Raw genomic sequence first — 19,782 nt, 5'->3', positions numbered from 1 at the left:
TTGGCCCACTCCTCCATGCAGATATCCTCTAGAGCAGTGATGTTTTGGGCTGTTGCTGGGCAACACGGACTTTCAACTCCCTCCAAATATTTTCTATGGGGTTGAGATCTGGAGACTGGCTAAGCCACTCCAGGACCTTGAAATGCTTCTTACAAAGCCACTCCTTCGTTGCCCGGGGCGGTGTGTTTGGGATCATTGTCATGCTGAAAGACATTTCATCTTCAATGCCCTTGCTGATGGAAGGAGGTTTTCACTCAAAATCTTGCGATACATGGCCCCATTCATTCTTTCCTTTACACGGATCAGTCGTCCTGGTCCCTTTGCAGAAAAACAGCACCAAAGCATGATGTTTCCACCCCCATGCTTCGCAGTAGGTATGGTGTTCTTTGGACGCAACTCAGCATTCTTTGTCCTCCAAACACGACGAGTTGAGTTTTTTCCAAAAAGTTATATTTTGGTTTCATCTGACCATATGACATTCTCCCAATCTTCTTCTGGATCATCCAAATGCTATCTAGCAAACTTCAGATGGGCCTGGACATGTACTGGCTTAAGCAGGGGGACACGTCTGGCACTGCAGGATTTGAGTCCATGGCGGCCTACTGTGTTACTGATGGTAGGCTTTGTTACTTTGGTCCCAGCTCTCTGCAGGTCATTCACTAGGTCCCCCCGTGTGGTTCTGAGATTTTTGCTCAACGTTCTTGTGATCATTTTGACCCCACGGGGTGAGATCTTGCGTGGAGCCCCAGATCGAGGGAGATTATCAGTGGTCTTGTATGTCTTCCATTTCCTAATAATTGCTCCCACAGTTGATTTCTTCAAACCAAGCTGCTTACCTATTGCAGATTCAGTCTTCCCAGCCTGGTGCAGGTCTACAATTTTGTTTCTGGTGTCCTTTGACAGCTCTTTGGTCATGGCCATAGTGGAGTTTGGAGTGTGACTGTTTGAGGTTGTGGACAGGTGTCTTTTATACTGATAACAAGTTCAAACAGGTGCCATTAATACAGGTAACGAGTGGAGGACAGAGGAGCCTCTTAAAGAAGAAGAAACGTCAGTGTGTTTTCTATCCACACATACTAATCATATGCATGTACTATATTCCTGGCATGAGTAGCAGGACGCTGAAATGTTGCGCGATTTTTAACAGAATGTTCGAAAAAGTAGGGGGTAGGCTTAACAGGTTTTAAAGAAGAAGTTACAGGTCTGTGAGAGCCAGAAATCTTGCTTGTTTGTAGGTGACCAAATGCTTATTTTCCACCATAATTTGCAAATATATTCATTAAAAATCCTACAATGTGATTTTCTGGACTCTCTCATCTTTTTAAGTGGGAGAACTTGCACAATTGGTGGCTAACTAAATACTTTTTGCCTCACACTATATATATATATATATTAATATAATCTAACTTTTGTAGGTTCTACATCGTTTACGCAGCTGCTCAGAGGGTTAAATGATCTGGAACAGACAGCGTTAGATTTGCAGGAGAAAAACACATGCTACCAATTCCCGTCACATTATTGTAGACGTAAGTCCAATAATCACATACACAAGAATATTAATACATTAAAAAAACAAAAAGTGTGCACCCTATACTAAAAACTATTTTTGTGTTTACAGCAGACATACAGCCAAGAAGGATAACGGGCTCCTTATGGACCCTGAACAACTTCGGTGGAGCAGATGACACATCAGATGACACAGATGCTATTCTCCCGTTCTGTACGAATTTTTTTCAAACACACGGAGAACAGAGGATTTAAACGTCCCATCAACTCCCCCGGGAACCTCCACCAGCTCGCTCCAATTTCCAGACCCAAACAAGCAACGCACAACTCGGGCTCAAGTACATTTCTCAGAATCATCCTCTTCCGAAAAGTACTACTGGACAGGGAACTTACGGCACTCCATGGACACGGTATGAAGCCATTATATATATATATATATTATTAGTTATACATATTTTATTATGTATACATTTCTAGGCTTGAATATGTTAAAACAAGGACAAATAATGTTTTTTCAGACTCCACGAGACAGGCCCGGCAGAATCGGGAATGCTTGATGAAAAAAAGTCAAGCCCCCCCGGTTTCCGCGATTCGTCAGAACAGCCCTCGTCAAAAAAGCCTAGGTATTTTAATTATGTATTGTTAATATATAGTATTATACCCGAAATGTATTTAAAAAAATAATAATCTAACATATTATGTTTAATAACCTATTTTGTATGTATTCTTTTCTTTCAGACTCCTCCCCGGCGTACAACGGCACAGAAGACCTCACACATCTAGAGCACGTGGAGGATTCCGGCTCACCAAACATTCCCAATGAAACAACCAAACCGGAGGATTTCACATTTTAAATGACATTTCAGAGGCAGACGACCGGCTCTTATGGGATGCGGCCAACCTTCTTGGTTCAGCCAATTCTTTGGTGGAAACACCCGGATCTGAAATAGAACAAGCTAGGTTTTTCACAGCCTTTTCCAGGGCTCTAACAGTCTTTTCCAGGGCTCTACACAAACAAATGGGGGTTTTACTCGAGCGACAATACCGTCAGGATCAATCCTTCTGGCATAGAACAATTCCACGTATGTTAAACAGCAATCTGATTAGAAAACACAAATACAGGCGCTAAAATCATATATGTAACATGGATCCTTCCAGAATAACCCAAGAACACACATCATTAATTGTCCAAATGGCTGAGCCAACAGACATAATTGAGACAGTTGAAAGCCTCTTATCACAGATACCGCCAGAACTCCAAGCTATAATAAAACATATGAACAAGGCGGGGGTAACAGACATAATACCGATAGATGAAAGCATATTATCACAGATTCCAGCCGAACTCATATAAATTATTAATCGTATGAATGAGTCAGGGCCGACCGAAGAATCACAGATTCCCGAAACCCTCATATCAATAATTACCCAGATGAACGAGAGCCTAAGATGGCTACCTAAATACGGTTCCCAATCAGAGACAACGAGAATCACCTGACTGATTGAGAACCGCCTCAGGCAGCCAAACCTATGCAACACCCCTACTCAGCCGCAATCCCAATAACTAAAAAACCCCACTACGAAATACAACATAAACCCATGTCACGCCCTGGCCTGACCAACTAATTAACGAAAACACAAAATGCTAAGACCAAGGCCTGACACATAAGCTATTTCTCAGCCTTTGACTCAGTTGTCAATTGCATAAAACGCTTTCATAACACTACACACAATTCTCTACCTATAACAGAAAAATCTAACACAACCAATCAAAATGCTACACTTATTCACCAGGTCACACACACTCCTCGCATGTGCAAACACTAATAGCTTTACTTATCACTGAGAGTCCAGCCCAACTTGAGTTGATTTACAGTGGCGTCCATAATTCGAACCTTCAGAAATGAGAACAGGTATGCAACTATACTACAGTTTTTTCCAACTGCTTACACACATTTTCAAAACTCTCCTTTTTTTCAAATATCTACACAAAATTTCCAAAACTGCACACACAAAATGCCTCACATCTCCTTCAAAATGTAACACTGCATTCAAAATGACATAAACACATGTCAGAATGAAGCATTTGCATCAAATGGCAAACACTGCTTTCATAATAGTATATTTTTGGATATACCATGTAAACACTGTTGTTCTAAATCTAAAGCTCTTTGGTCTTTCATAGGCTTACATCTACATTTCAATACAATGTTCTACAGTGAAAGTAATCTGCTGAGAGGGGTAACAAGTACACTGTAAACACCAATGCAATGTAGAAACAGAAAATATTTACTAGGCCAAACGTTACTGTTGTATACAGTAGCATACAACAAGACCATAAACATATGTAAACCAAAAGTATATTCTTTAGAATACAGTAACGAACACAATTGTGTGTGTGGGATCCCGGGAGGGGCAGTCCAGGAATTTGTGGGGGGGCAGTCACCAGTGCTAAGCTACGCTTCATCTCTTCTCCGGCCTGGGTCTGGCCACAATACTTCGTCCACATCACAAGATACGTTTTCTCTTGCCAAACATCGAGGGAAGCATCTCCTAGCATGGTGTATCCAACCTTGGACAGAGGCAACCTCTATGTCCCCACATGCGTCCTCCATTGCCTGGAGAAGCGACATGCGGGCATAGGGTTGGCGATCATACACTTTCCAGTGCCAGGCTGAGAAGAATTCCTCTATGGGATTTAGAAAAGGTGAATATGGGGGTAAGTACAAAACTATACAAAATTGTGGATGAATGGCAAACCAGTTTTGGACCAGAACAGCCCGGTGAAAACTAATATTGGCCCATAAAACCACTAATCTAGCAGGCTCCTGATCTGGATCAGGGACAAGCATTGTGTAAATTGCATCCAGAAAAGTGAGCATATGGCCGGTGTTGTACGGACCCAGTGTGGCATTGAAATGGAGGACCCCGTTTTGAGTGATGGCAGCACACAGTTATATTACCCCCACGCTGTCCAGGGACATTGGTAATTGCCCTCTGTTCTATTACATTTCTTCCACGGCGCCTGGTTTTGGTGAGGTTGAAGCCAACCTCATCCACATAAATAAAGTAATGGCGAATTACATGGGCATCCAGCTCAAATACTCTGTAACAGACAAAATAATATACAGATGAGTAAATATGGTATGTCTGAAGTACTGGAAGTAGTGTTGCATACATACCTCTACAAAGTCATGTCGCATATTCTTGACTCTGTCAGAGTTTCTCAAATGGCACCTTGTAAAGTTGTTTCATCGTCACTCGGTGCCATTGGCAGATGCGTTGTATGGTAGACAGGCTTACAGCATTGATGTTGTTAAGTATGGTGTCATTATTCAAGATATGCTCTCTAATCTCTCAAATCCAAATTGCATTGTTGGCCAAAACCTTAATTATAATTGCAGTTTCTTGTACATCTGTAAACAAGCATCCTCGTCCTCCATGATGTCTTTGCCTTTCCACTCTGTACAGAATTCAAACACAGTATGTGTTCAGCATAGGAACTGTAAACAATGTACAAAAAAAGGTAGCACAGCATGATAACCAACCTCATTCATTCAATGCAGTGCAGTAAATGGATGGCTTAGAGTTACAAATGTTTATGCAATACTATGCAGTCATACGTATTTTACAGTACATTACTGTAATGCTAAAATAGTCATTAGATAGTTGCATACCTGTTCTCATTTCTGAAGGTTCGAATTATGGACGCCACTGTAAATCGACTCACGTCGATTTACTCAGCGCTGGACAGGCGGGAGACTCCGGCAGTGCTGGACAGGCGGGAGACTCCGGCAGCGCTGGACAGGCGGGAGACTCCGGCAGCGCTGGACAGGCGGGAGACTCCGGCAGCGCTGGACAGGCGGGAGACTCCGGCAGCGCTGGACAGGCAAAGCGCACTGTAGGCCTGGTGCGTGGTGCTGGCACTGGGCCGAGGACACGCACAGGAAGCCTGGTGCGTGGAGGTGGTACTGGATAAACAAGACCGTACAGGCGCACTGGAGCTCTTGAGCACCGAGCCTGCCCAATCTTACCTGTTTGAATGCTCCTGGTCGCCCTGCCAGTGCGGCGAAGTGGAATAGCCCACACTGGGCTGTGCAGGCGAACCGGGGACACCGTGCGCAAGGCTGGTGCCATGTAAGCCGGCCAAAGGAGACGCACTGGAGACCAGATGTGTGATAGAGCCGGCTTCATGACACTTGGCTCGATGCCCACTAGCCCAGCCGATACGAGGAGCTGGTATGTACCGCACCGGGCTATGCACCTGCACTGGAGACACCGTGCTCTCCACAGCAGAACACGGTGCCTGCCCGATTTCTCTAGCCCCCCGGTGCCACCCCCAAGACATTTTTTGGGGCTGACTCTCGGGCTTCCTTGCCAACCGTGTTCCCTCATATCGCTGGCTCCTCTCTCTGGCTGCCTCTGCTCTCCTAAGTGCCTCCACAGATCTCTTCCAGCCAGGATCTCCTCCCAAGTGTAGCAACCCTTGCCGTCCAACACATCATCCCATGTCCATTCCTCCGTGCGCTGCTCCTGCTGCCGCTGCCTGTCACCACGCCGCTTGTTCCTGTTGTGGTGGGTGATTATGTTACGGTTTTCTTCTGGTGAAAGCGAGGCGGACCAAAATGCAGCGTGGTTGAAGTTCATGTTTTTTTTAACAAGAAAAACTATACATGAACAAACTACAAAAACAAGAAACGTGTAAACAATCACCCACAAGATACCTAAAGAATATGGCTGCCTAAATATGGTTCCCAATCAGAGATAACGATAACCACCTGCCTCTGATTGAGAACCACTCCAGGCAACCATATACTTACCTAGAATACTTAACTAAACACAATCCCATATACTACAAAACCCCTAGACAAAACAAACCACATAAATCACCCATGTCACATCCTGGCCTAACCAAAATAATAAAGAGAACACAGAATACTAAGACCAGGGCGTGACAATAAGGGAATTTGCCTTATACCCATCATGAAGTTGCTCCAACCTAGCTACAAATTAAAGTTTATAACATAGGTGCACAGGTAGAGAGACAAATTGAATACCGCCTTGCACACTCTTGCCTGCATCTATCTGATCTGGGGTGTAATCATTAGTCCAAACAGTTGCAAAATGTTAAATTTTTCAACTAAAACAAGAGTTTCTATTGGACAATTTCATGTAGGTCCCTCTCCATGTCATTCCGTTTGCATCAGTTTAAGAAACATTTTGCAACAGAATTGGCAGAATGAATACACCCCTGATCACTCACAGTTCACGTTCATAGCAGCCACATACAGATTCATTACTTTGCTCATTGTATAATTCCTTCTCACATCTTTTGGACTTCAGTGCACAACACAATCACTCTCTGTGACCAGGAGCAAAAGCTTCTCCAAGCCAAACCTTCATACCATAACCGCAAACCGCAACAAAGCCCACATTGTTGTCAACATATTAACGTTATAGTCAACAAGCAACACTGATCAAAAATAGAAACGCAACATATAAAGAGTTGGTCCCATGTTTCATGAGCTTAAATTAAATATCCCTAATATCCCATTTCCTTATGTCCCAAAATTTTATTTCTCTAAAATTTTGTGCACAAATTTGTTTACATCCCTGTTAATTAGCATTTCTCCTTTACCAAGATAATCCATCCATCTGTCAGGTGTGGCACATCAAGAAGCTGATCAAACAGCATGATCATTACACAGATGCAGTTTTGTCAAATGGTCTCAAATTTGGAGGGTGTGTACAATTGGCATGCTGACTGCAAGGAATGTCCCCCAGAGCTGTTGCCAGAGAAATTAATGTTCATTTCTCTACCATAACGTTGTTTTAGAGAATTTGGCAGTACATCCAACCGGCCTCACAACCGCAGACCATGTTTAACCACGCCAGCCCAGGACCTCCACAGGACCTCTTCTGTGTTCGCTTCTTCACCTGTGGGATTGTCTGAGGCCAGCCACTTGGACAGGACAAGAATTTCTGCACAAACTGTCAGAAACCATCTCAGAGAAGCTCATCTGCATGCTCGTCATCCTTACCAGGGTCTTGACCTGACTGCAGTTTGGCGTCGTAACTGACTTGATGGCCACTGGCACGCTAGAGAAGTGTGCTCTTCATGGATAAATTCCAGTTTCAACTGTACCGGGCAGATGACATGGCATTGTGTGGGGAAGCGGTTTGCTGTGATGTCAACGTTGAGAGCCCAATTGTGGCTTTGGGTTTATGGTATGGGCAGGCATAAGATATGGACAACGAACACAATTGTGTTTTGTTGATGGCAATTTGAATGCACACAGATACCATGACGAGATCCTAAGGCCCATTGTCGTGCAATTCATCCGCCACCATCATCTCATATTTCAGCATGATAATGCAGGGCCCCATGTCACAAGGATCTGTACACATGTCCTGGAAACTGAAAATGTCCCAGTTTTTCCATGGCCTACATACTCACCAGACGTGTATGACAGCGTGATCCAGTTCCCACCAATATCCACAAACTTTGCAGTCATTGAAGAGGAGTGGGACAACATTCTACAGGCCACAATCAACAGCCTGATCAACTCTATGTGAAGGAGATGTGTTAGGATGCATTAGGCAAATGCTGGTCACACCAGATACTGACTGGTATAAGGTATCTGTGACTGACAGATACATATCTGTATTCCCAGTCATGTGAAATCCATAGATTGGGGCCTCATTTCTTTATTTGACAGATTTTATTTTATGAACTGTAACTCAGTAAAATCTTTGAAATTGTTGCATCATGTTTATATTGTTGTTCAGTTGTAGAACTAACGCGTTAGTAAACCCACAATCCAATCCACGAGTACAATGACTAAGTACAGTGTACAGCAACAGTTTAGCAATTAACATTCAATACATTAATACAATACAATACATAATAAAACCTACAGCTTACCTTGACTTGGACAAGTTGCACTGCCTTAGCCAGCTAGCTAACATAAATAGCATTCTTGTCCTTTTGAGTCAGGTTGTTGAGTAGACTAAATTAGCTGCATTTATCTCTAAGGTAAACTAAAAGGGGGAAAAAATACAAAACATTTATCTCTCTCTCTGTCTCTGATGCTTCTCCTTAATTTTTTAAGAAATTGAAATGTCCAAAACTGTTCAACTATTCTTTATCTCTCTTTGAGTCAACTACACACTTTACGCACTGCAGTGTTAGATAGCTGTAGCTCATGCTTTCAGTACAAGATTCATTCTCAAATCCTTTGATGGGTTGGAAAACATGGAGGACGTTCTCTGGAAGTTGTCAAAGTAATTGTGTAATCTATGGAAGGGAGTGAGAACCTTCTAGGTTTTGTATTGAAATCAATGTACCCAGACATAAAATAGCTATCCTCCGGCTACACCACGGTGCTACCCTAGAGGGTGCTGTTGAGGCTACTGTAGACATTTATTGCAAAACAGTGTGTTTTAATAACTTATTTGGTGACGTGAATATATTTAGTATAATTTTATCTAAAAAAAAGTATAACATTTTGAATGTTTCAATATTTTTATTTTTCAGAAATTCACTGAGTTGGATGGTCCTCCCTTTCCTCCTGAGGAGCCTCCACTGATGTGTGTGTTTGTTTGCAGGAGGCAGTGGAAAGAAGGATCGTTCAGGTCTGAGCGAGTCTTTCCTGTTGATGGATAACTCTCAGAGAGACATGGAGGAGTGGGTCAGAGCCATACGAAGTGCCATATGGGCCCCGCTAGGAGGTAACACTCTCTTACACACACACACACACACACACACACACACACACACACACACACACACACACACACACACACACACACACACACACACACACACACACACACACCACACACACAGACACACACACACACACACACACACACACACACGCACTCACGCACTCACAGACATACACACACTCTCTCATACACACACTCTCTCATACACACAGACACAAACAGTAGCAAGAAAAAGTATATAAACCCTTTGGAATTACCTGAATTTCTGCATAAATAAGTCATCAAATTTGAACTGATTTTCATCTAAGTCACAACACAATACAAACATAGTGTGCTTAAACTAATAACACACACATTATTGTATTTTCATGACTATATTGAATATATCATTTAAACATTCACATTGTATGTTGGAAAAAGTATGTAAACCCTTAGGCTAATGACTTCTCCAAAAGCTCATTGGAGTCAGGAGTCAGCTAATCTGGAGTCCAATCAATGAGACAAAATTGGAGATGTTGGTTAGAGCTGCCTTGCTATTCACAGGAAGCATTTCCTGATGACTCTCAAACCCGGATCCGGGAGCGTAATCATCACCTGACACAAATTAGCATAACGCAACGGACATGAATCTTCCTAGAAAATCTTCCTATTCATGAAAATCACAAGTGAAATATATTGGAACACAGCTTAGCCTTTTGTTAATCACCCTGTCATCTCAGATTTTCAAAATATGCTTTACAGCCAACGCTAGACAAGCATTTGTGTAAGTTTATCATAGCCTAGCATAGCATTATGCCTTGCTAGCAGCAGGCAACCTTGTCACGGAAATCAGAAAAGCAATCAAATTAAATCGTTTACCTTTGATGAACTTCGGATGTTTTCACTCAAGAGACTCCCAGGTAGATAGCCAAAGTTCATTTTTTCCCAAAATATTATTTTTGTAGGCGAAACAGCTCCGTTTGTTCTTCACGTTTGGCTGAGAAATCGCCCGGAAATTGCGGTCACCACAACGCCGAAAAAATATTCCAAATTAGCTCCATAATATTAACAGAAACATGGCAAATGTTGTTTAGAATCCATCCTCAAGGTGTTTTTCTAATATCTATTTGATAATATATCCGTCGGGACAATTTGTTTTTCTCTAGGACCGATTGGAGTAATACCTCTGTAAATACCTCTGTATTTTACTCAAGAATCTCTCTCGGAGCCACCATGTGACCACTTACGCAATGTGGCCACCTGTGGCTATTCTTCAACAGAAATGCATAAAACTACGTCACAATGCTGTAGACACCTTGGGGAATACGTAGAAAGTGTAAGCTCGTTGATGGTACATTCACAGCCAAATAGGGAGTCATTGGAACGCAGCGTTTCAAAACCTGGGGCACTTCCGGATTGGATTTTTCTCAGGCTTTTGCCTGCAACATCAGTTCTGTTATACTCACAGACAATATCCTTACCGTTTTGGAAACGTTAGAGTGTTTTCTATCGAAAGCTGTCAATTATATGCATATTATAGCATCTTTTCCTGACAAAATATCCCGTTTGAAACGGGAATGTTTTTTTTCCAAAAATGAAAATACTGCCCCCAAGTGCCAACAGGTTTAACCATGCCTCGAACAAAAGTGATATCAGAATACCTCAAATTAAGAATTGTTGACTTACATAAAGCTGGAAAGAGTCTCTAAAAGCCTTGATGTTCATCAGTCCACAGTAAGACAAATTGTCTATAAACGGAGAAAGTTCAGCACTGTTGCTACTCTACCTAGGAGTGGCCGTCCTGCAAAGATGGTTGCAAGAGCACAGCGCAGAATGCTCAATTTTTAAGTTCAGAGTTCAGAGTTTAATAAGAATCCTAGAGTGTCAGCTAAAGACTTACAGAAATCTCTGGAACATGCTAACATCTCTGTTGACGAGTCTACGGCACGTCAAACACTAAACAAGAATGGTGTTCATTGGAGGACACTGCTGTTCAAAAAAACATTGCTGCACGTCTGAAGTTTGCAAAAGTGCACCTGGATGTTCCACAGTGCTAGTGGCAAAATATTCTGTGGACAGACAACAGTTGAGTTGTTTGGAAGGAACACACAACACTATGTTTGGAAGGAAAAAGGCACATCAAAACCTCATGCCAAGTGTAAAGTATGATGGAGGGAGCATCATGATTTGGGACTGCTTTGCTGCCTCAGGGCCTGGACAGCTTGCTATCATCGACGGATAAACGAATTACCAAGACATTTTACAGGAGAATGTTAGGAGAATCTGTCTGCCAATTGAAGCTCAACAGAAGTTGGGTGATGCAACAGGACAACAACCCAAAACACAGAAGACAATCAACAACAGAAGGGCTACAACAGAAGAAAAAGCCTTCTTGAGTGGCCCAGTCAGAGTCCTGACCTCAACCCGATTTAGATGCTGTGGTATGACATCAAGAGAGCAGTTCACACCAGACATCCCAAGATGATTGCTGAACTGAAACAGTTTTGTAAAGAGGAATGGTCCAAAATTCCTCCTGACCGTTCTGCAGGTCTGATCCGCAACTACAGAAAGCATTTGTTTGAGGTTATTGCTGCCATAGGAGGATCAACCAGTTATTAAATCCAAGGGTTCACATACTTTTCCCACCCTGCACTGTGAATGTTTACACGGTGTGCTCAAAAAGACATGAAAATGTTGAATTGCTTGTGTGTTATTAGTTTAAGCAGGCTGTATTTGTCTATTGTTGTGACCTAGATGAAGATCAGATCAAATTTGATGACCAATTTATGTAGAAATCCATGTATTTCGAAAGTTTTCACATATTTTGTCTTGCCGCTGTACATGCACACATACCCTCACACACAAAACACACACACACACACACACACACACACACACACACACACACAGTTTAGTGTGTGTGTGTGTGTGTGTGTGTGTGTGTGTGTGTGTGTGTGTGTGTGTGTGTGTGTGTGTGTGTGTGTGTGTGTGTGTCTGAGCCTGCATTTGTGTGCCTGCGTTTGTGTGTGCGCTTGGCATCTGGGTGCCATTGCACTAGGTATCTCCGGGCAGCATCTAGAAGAGACAATGCAGTGTGAGAGTGGGTGTGGCAGCAGCAGCAAGACTGTGGTGCCTCTGCTGGTGCACCAGTGTGTGTGTTTTATACACCAGCACGGCCTTACAGAGGAGGGGCTGTTTAGAATTCCTGGACAGACCAATCATGTACAAGAGCTGCAGGATGCCTTCGACTGTGGGGAGAAACCACTGTTTGACAGGTAGGAGAAGTACTTTACTTTCACATCAAATGACAGGTAACACAACATCATGTAACACCACACACACCACGGACAGGTAGATGGGCTCAGTTTTAATGATGTTTAACAGATTATCTACAGATATAGAATATTTAAATATTATCATGTAAAGAGGAAAACACAATGTATGACCGTGAACTGTACTGACCTCTCACCCTGACCTGTCCTGATTTGAAAGTCACACTGATGTCCACACGGTGGCATCCCTGCTGAAGCTTTACCTCAGAGAGCTGCCGGAGCCTGTGGTGCCTTTCAACAAATACACAGAGTTCCTCTCCACCGCTCAGCTACTGACCAAGGACAAGGAGGAGGTGTGTGTGTGTGTGAGTGACACACGCGCCTCAAGTAGTAATGCTCTCATTCAAACCCTAATGAATAATGATAGCGACATTTGTCCTTTTGAAGGGGATCTTTGAGCTGGGGAGGCAGGTGAGGACTCTTCCTCAGGTCAACTACAACCTCCTGAAATACATCTGCAGGTAAACAGATTATTATTATGTAATCTATGAGAACTGAGTATTGCAGAGTCTCTCCTACAGCATCTCTCTCTAGTCTCCTCCATCTCTGTAAATATTATTAATACACAACGACATAATCTCTATAGATACTGATGTTAATACATGTCTGGCTTCCATCTCTATGATTACTATCAATACATCTTCAATGACATCATCATTCTAGATATACATCTTTAATGACATCACCTAATTCTATAAATAGGTGTTTAATGACATCAGAAGGCAGCTGAGGCAGCAGAACAAGGCAGATCACACAGACGGTGCAAACAGCATGACTCATCACCACCTCTCATCCTAAATCTGTCTCAGTCTGTATCATACTGAACATACAATAAATTTGATATTCAGACAATCTTGGATGAAATAAAATGTCCTTCACAGTGTTTTACACTTACCAGCCTTTATATATATATATGTGTGTGTGTGTGTGTGTGTGTGTGTGTGTGTGTGTGTGTGTGTGTGTGTGTGTGTGTGTGTGTGTGTGTGTGTGTGTGTGTGTGTGTGTGTGTGTGTGTGTGTGTGTGTGTGTGTATTTGCACTATAGATTCCTAGATGAGGTCCAGTCTCACTCCAGTCAGAACAAGATGAGTGTTCAGAACCTGGCCACTGTGTTCGGATCCAACATCCTCTGACCCAAGATGGAGGATGCACAAACCATGATGGAGGGTAGATACCAATGAATTTTCCACTTGAATGACACACGCGCTATTTTAATTTTAGATTTTTGTTGATTTCACCTTTATTTAACCAGGTAGTCTTGTTGAGAAAATGTTCTCATTTACAACTGCGACCTGGCCAAGATAAAGCAAAGCAGTTTGACACATACAACAACACAAAGTTACATATGGAATAAACAAATATACAGTAGAAAAAAAATCTACATACATTGTGTGTAAATGAGGTAAGATAAGGGAGGTAAGGCAATAAATAGGCCATGGTGGCGAAGTAATTCCAATATAGCAATTAAACACTGGAAAAGTATATGTGCAGAAGATGATTGTGCAATTAGAGATACTGGGATGCAAAGGAGCAAAAAAATATATATATACAGTATGGGGATGAGGTAGTTGGATGGGCTATTTACAGGTGGGCTATGTACAGGTGCAGTGATCTGTGAGCTGCTCTGACAGCTGGTGCTTAAAGCTAGTGAGTGAGATATGTGTCTCCAGCTTCAATGATTGTTGCAGTTCATTCCAGTCATTGGCAGCAGAGAACTGGAAGGAAAGGCGGCCAAAGGAGGAATTGGCTTTGGGGTTGACCAGTGAGATATACCTGCTGGAGCGTGTGCAACAGGTGGGTGCTGCTATGGTGACCAGTAAGATAAGGCGGGGCTTTACGTAGCAAAGACTTGTTGATGACCTGGAGCCAGTGGTTTTGGCGACGAGTATGGAGCGAGTGCCAGCCAACGAGAGCATACAGGTCGCAGTGGTGGGTAGTATATGGGGCTTTGGTGACAAAACGGGTGGCACTGTGATAGACTTGTTTGTTGAGTAGAGTGTTGGAGGCTATTTTGTAAATTACATCGCCGAAGTCGAGGATCGGTAGGATGGTCAGTTTTACGAGGGTATGTTGGCAGCATGAGTGAAGGATGCTTTATTGCGAAATAGGAAGCCAATTCTTGATTTAATTTTGGATTGGAGATGTTTACTGTGAGTCTGGAAGGAGAGTTTACAATCTAACCAGACACCTATTTGTAGTTGTCCACATATTCTAAGTCAGAACCATCCAGAGTAGTGATGCTGGACGGGCGGGCAGGTGCGGGCAGATATCGGTTAAAGTTTTACTTGCATTTAAGAGCAGTTGGAGGCCACGGAAGGAGAGTTGTATGGCATTGAAGCTCATCTGGAGGTTACACAGAGTCCAAAGAAGGGCCAGAAGTATACAGAATGGTGTCGTCTGCGTAGAGGTGGATCAGAGAATCACCAGTAGCAAGAGGGACATCATTGATGTATACAGAGAAAAGAGTCTGCCCGAGAATTGAACCCTGTGGCACCCCCATAGAGACTGCTAGAGGTCCAGACAACAGGCTCTCCGATTTGACAGCCTGAACTCTATCAGAGAAGTAGTTTGTGAACCAGGCAAGGCAATAATTTGAGAAACCAAGGCTATTGAGTCTGCCGATAAGAATGTGTTGAGTCGAAAGCCTTGGCCAGGTCGATGAATACGGCTGCACAGTATTGTCTCTAATTGATGGCGGTTATGATATTGTTTAGGACCTTGATCGTGGCTGAGGTGCACCCATGACCAGCTCTGAAACCAGATTGCATAGCGGAGAAGGTACGGTGGGATTCGAAATGGTCGGTAATCTGTTTGTTAACTTGGCTTTCAAAGAGCTTAGAAAGGCAGGGTAGGATAGATATAGCTCTGTAGCAGTTTGGGTCTAGAGTGTCTCCCTCTTTAAAGCGGGGATGACCGTGGCTGCTTTCCAATCTTTGGAAATCTCAGACATACGAAACAAGGTTTAACAGGCTAGTAATAGGGGTTACAACAATGTCAGCAGATAATTTTAGATAGAGAGGATCCAGATTGTCTAGCCCAGCTGATTTGTAGGGGTCCAGATTTTGCAGCTCTTTCAGAACATCAGCTATCTGGATTTGGGTGAAGGAGAAATGGGGGAGGCTTGGGCGAGTTGAGTTGCTGTGGGGAGTGCAGGGCTGTTGACAGGGGTAGGGGTAGCCAGGTGGAAAGCATGGCCAGCCGTAGAAAAATACTTATTGAAATTCTCAATTATAGTGGATTTATTGGTGGTGACAGTGTTTCCTAGCCTCAGTGCAGTGGGCAGCTGGGAGGAGGTGCTCTTATTTTCCATGGATTTACAGTGTCCCAGAACCTTTTTGAGTTTGTGCTGCAGGATGCAAATTTCGGAAGCAGGCAATGAGGCAGTGATCGCAGAGATCTTGGTTGAAAACAGCAGAGTTGTAATTTGGAGGGCAAGTTGGTTAGGATGGTTTCTATGAGGGTGCCCGTGTTTACAGCTTTGGGGTTGTACCTGGTAGGTTCATTGATAATTTATGTGAGATTGAGCATGTCCCAGTTCAGGTCACCTAGCAGCACGAGCTAGATGGGTGGCAAAGATAGATGATTCACATATGGTGTCCAGAGCACAGCTGGGGGCAGAGGGGGGTCTATAGCAAGCAGCAACGGTGAGAGAGTTGTTTCTGGAAAGGTGGATTTTTAAAAGTAGAAGCTCGAATTGTTTGGGTACAGACCTGGATAGTAAGGCTGCAGGCTTTCTCTGCAGTAAATTACAACACCGCCCCCTTTGGCAGTTCTATCTTGTCGGAAAATGTTATAGTTAGGGATGGAAATTTCAGGGTTTTTGGTCTTTCTAAGCCATGATTCAGACATGGCTAGGACATCTGGGTTGGCAGAGTGTGCTAAAGCAGTGAATAAAACAAACTTAGGGAGGAAGCTTCTAATGTTAACATGCATGAAACCAAGGCTTTTACGGTTACAGAAGTCAACAAATGAGAGCACCTGAGGAATAGGAGCGGAGCTAGGCACTGCAGGGTCTGGATTAACCTCTACATCACCAGAAGAACAGAGGAGGAGTAGGATAAGGGTACGGCTAAAGGCTATAAGAACTGGTCGTCTAGTATGTCCAGAACAGAGAGTAAAATGAGCAGGTTTCTGGGCGCGATAGAATAGATTCAAGGCATAATGTACAGACAAAGGTATGGTAGGATGTGAATACATTGGAGGTAAACCTAGGCATTGCGTGATGATGAGAGAGATATTGTCTCAAGAAACATAATTTAAACCAGGTGATGTCATCGCATGTGTGGGAGGTGGAACGAAAGGGTTGGATAAGGTATATTGAGCAGGGATAGAGGCTCTACAGTGAAATAAGACAATAATCCCTAACCAGAGCAAACTAACCATAACATTTCATGTGGGGATTTGTAAAATTATAAAAGGAAGCTAAATTTAAGTTCTATCTTTTCTTTTACAATGTCAATGAAAAGGAGGAATTGTTTAACCAGAGTTTAAAGCCAGTATATGTTATTTATTTCTCAGCTAATCTGCAACCCTGTCATTTTCTGTTGTTGATAATGTGAAGCATTGGGCTGGAGAAAGCATTTTCAGAGTCTGGAAAAACGCTATGTAAAATCCTATCAATAACGATTTTCTTTTTTTCTACCCTGCAGGCTGTTCCAAGGTGCAGCACCTGATGACCATACTGATCAGTGAACACTCTCGTCTGTACCAGGGCGAGGCAGAGACTCCCAGGGAGGACCAATTTGCCCCTGCTCCAACTCCCTATCCCCAGGCCCCCCCAATTCACCAATGCATGGTGGAGTGGCTCTCACAGCAGAGCCCCACCAACCCCACCCAGCCCTATCCCTCCCTGGGACAGACCCCTAACACCCCAAGTCAGGAACCACTTCAACCCATCCCAACCTCCAGTGGCTCCTCTCTCAATACTGACCACCCTGGATCAACCACCCAGGGAAGAAAAGAGGGGTATTCTGAGGGAAAGAGTGATGGAAGAACAGAAGGAAAGATGGAGAGAAAGAGTGAAGGAAAGAATGAAAGAACGCTCTCAGGTGGTAGTGGTGCAGCCCTCGGTCCCAGTAAACAGTCCAAAAGCCTGTCTTCATGGAGGTCCTCCTTGAAGGGCGGGTCGGGGTCAATAGGGGTGAGGGGGAAGATAGGAGGGTCAGCAGTTGACATGTCGACTGTCACCGGGGGCAACTGGCGGATGAACGGCTTGTCACCCTTCCACAGTCACCGACGGACCGCTTTGACCGGCAAACGACTCAAACAGTCCTCGCTTTCCCTGACAGAGACACATAAAGACTCTCTGCCAGACTCCTATACTGGGTCCTCTTTGTCGATAAAATACTCTTCACACTCCCAAAGAAGCTTGCTAAAAAACTCATCTCCTTTACATATAGACCCTTCCAGTTCTAGTATAGACTCCTCCTTTCCCAATATAAAGACCTCCATCTCTGTCAAAAACTCCTCCCATTCCAACAGGCTCTCGACCTATGACAACGTTACCATCAATTCCTGCAGTCTGAGCTTGCCCGGTGGAAGCCCCTCCCCCTGGACCTCCTATGAGATCTCATTGGCTGAATCTACAGAAACTGATCGCACCACACTGAACTCTGGGTTAGGGTCTGGCAAGGCTGTGGCGGGGTCCTCGGAGGCAGGATCCAGTAGCTCTGCTCTGGAGCTGTGTGTGAGCAGCGCTGGCTGCAGCAAGGGGGACCCTGGAGATGACATCACAGGTCTGAGGTCAGGGGTCAATGAGGGTCTGTTTAGCCTGGTGACAGATCTGAAGGAGGAGCTGAGGCGACAGAGGTTCAGCTATGAAACACAAATACGCAAGTAAAAACTACCTTCTTGTTGCAATGGTAATGGTACAGTATGTTGTGTTATGTGTGCATGTGTGCACATAATATAATATATGTCATTTTAGCAGACAGTTTTATCCAAAGCGACTTAGTCATGCATGCAAACATTTTACATTTAGGTGGTCCCATGAATCAAACCCACAAACCCACTAGCGATGCTCTACCAACTGAACTACAGAGGACATATGTGTGTGTGTACACATCCATGTGTGTCTGCTGTACTCTCTAACCCTCTCTCTCTGCTCTCTTTCTTCCCAGATTGGAGGAGTCATGTTCAGGTCTTCGTCTCCAGTCTGGTCGTTTAGAAGAGGATCTTAACCAGGAGAAGAAGAGGTTCCGCATGCTGGAGATCCGACTGGGGAACTCTAAACGCGCAAGGCAGGATGCAGAGACTTTGAATGTTCTTCTGCAGAAAGAGAAACAGTTCTGGGAGACCTGACCACTGGCACACAAACCAGCTAGACCTGAGCTGACAGTGTCAGCCCATTGAGCTAAAGCCTAGGCATTCACTATGGGAGCTAACACAGGTCAAGTTTAATTCTGCTACACTCAGAAAAAATGTAAGAAAAATAATGAAAGTCTTGAATTTAACAGGAAAGTACTATCTGAGCTTGTTCAACAAGAAATGCTATATTTTGTGTTCCATTGCTAAATGTTTTGCTACTGTGTGCTCTAATGAACACAACCTAAGTGTCTCTCCGCCTGTGTATTTAGGACTAGGCTTAATATGTGTCCATGATACCGGACCCTAGAGTATTCATTCAGAGGTTGCTCAAGACTGTTGTGATACAGAAGGGGTTTTATGTTTTTCTTATCTGAAGTCTACTGCTGTCTATTACTCTGTATGCATTCTTGGTAACTGTGGGCCAGTTTCACAGAAACAGATTTAGCCTAGTCCTGGACTATGAAGCACTTTCAATGGAGATGGCCCTTTGAGTTTATTACAGGATTAGGTTTACGCCAGGATTCAGTCCGATTGCGCTTTGTTGTCTATGCACCTCTTAAAGGTCATTTTCCTGCATTTGTGGAGACAGCATTCATGGTAAATGCTACATATGTTGGCTAAATTGGAAATTACCTTTAAATGTCAAGCGCATTATAACACGGATAGCCTGCTGATAGGTTTGAATCCCTGCCTTAATCTTTGTCTGAGAAACCACCTTTGTGTGTACTGGACTGTTATTGATCTCTTTAAAGATGAACCTCTAAATGGTTAAATGTGGTACTTACTGAGCTAACACTGTACTGTTAAAAAAACAACCTCTCAGGTGTTCTAAATATTCTGGTCTGAGAGATGATGTATCTCTTTTCCCGTACTTGAATACTCTTCTGAAATAGACGACTTTTACCACGCCACGGTTTCACCACCCTACA

At 43.5% G+C, this 19,782-nt stretch overlaps 1 pseudogene; it reads left to right on the top strand.

Annotated features, from left to right (window-relative positions):
* Positions 1–528: 528 nt before the first annotated feature.
* Positions 529–18,870, top strand: LOC135511420 (rho GTPase-activating protein 22-like; annotated as a pseudogene).
* Positions 18,871–19,782: the final 912 nt, after the last annotated feature.

The sequence above is a fragment of the Oncorhynchus masou genome, chromosome 24, assembly GCF_036934945.1.
Source record: "Oncorhynchus masou masou isolate Uvic2021 chromosome 24, UVic_Omas_1.1, whole genome shotgun sequence".
Classification (NCBI taxonomy): Eukaryota; Metazoa; Chordata; class Actinopteri; order Salmoniformes; family Salmonidae; genus Oncorhynchus; species Oncorhynchus masou.
The sequence above is the reverse complement of the archived record's forward strand: the minus strand, read 5'-3'. Positions and strand labels throughout refer to the sequence as shown.